The following is a 787-nucleotide window of genomic DNA, read 5'->3' on the forward strand; positions in this document are numbered from 1 at the left end:
TTCTGTTCCATCCCCCCCATACTGATTTTTAAACATCTCAGAGAAAGGACAGTCTTCAAAGCCATCAATGTCTCCATTGTTTTCCTAAGGTTCTAAGATGCCTGAAATGCCTCCCTGTCCACACTTTTCTGTGGGTGAAATTCAGAGCACACACACTTCTGCTGCCTGCCCATGACTTCTACTTGACTCCAACAGCAGTCTCTGGCTTTTAGAAATTCGTGTCCTGATGATCATGTCAGTCATCACCCTCATTCTCTTCTTTTAACACCATCTTCTAAGAAGCAGATGTATCCTATCTGAGCTTTAGAAGTCTGATCTCTATGAGGGATAAATATCATGAGTACATACCTCACAGGGCTGTCATGAAGATGTAAGGTGGTAATTCAGAGAAATCTTTAGAAATTAACCAATAATGCAAAATATCAGCGTGCTAGTCATTATCATTTTATTAGTATTTTTTATTTTTATTTTTACTTTTTTATTAGATATATTTCTTTACTTACATTTCAAATGGTATTCCCTTTTCTGGTTTCCTGTCCATAAGGCCCCATCCCCACCCCCTACCCCATACTGGTATTTCCCCCATTAACCCCCCTTACCTGTCCCCACCTCCGATATTGCCCTGCACTGGGGGTCCGACCTTGGTGGGACCAAGGGCTTCCCCTTGCACTGGTGCCCCAACAAGCCTATTCTGTGCTACATATGAAGTTGGAGCCCTGGGTCCCACCATGTATAGTCTTTCGGTAGTGGTTTAGTCCCTGGAAGCTCTGATTGGTTGGCACTGTTG

Source organism: Rattus rattus, chromosome 15 (genome assembly GCF_011064425.1).
Source record: "Rattus rattus isolate New Zealand chromosome 15, Rrattus_CSIRO_v1, whole genome shotgun sequence".
In the NCBI taxonomy this organism is placed as follows: Eukaryota; Metazoa; Chordata; class Mammalia; order Rodentia; family Muridae; genus Rattus; species Rattus rattus.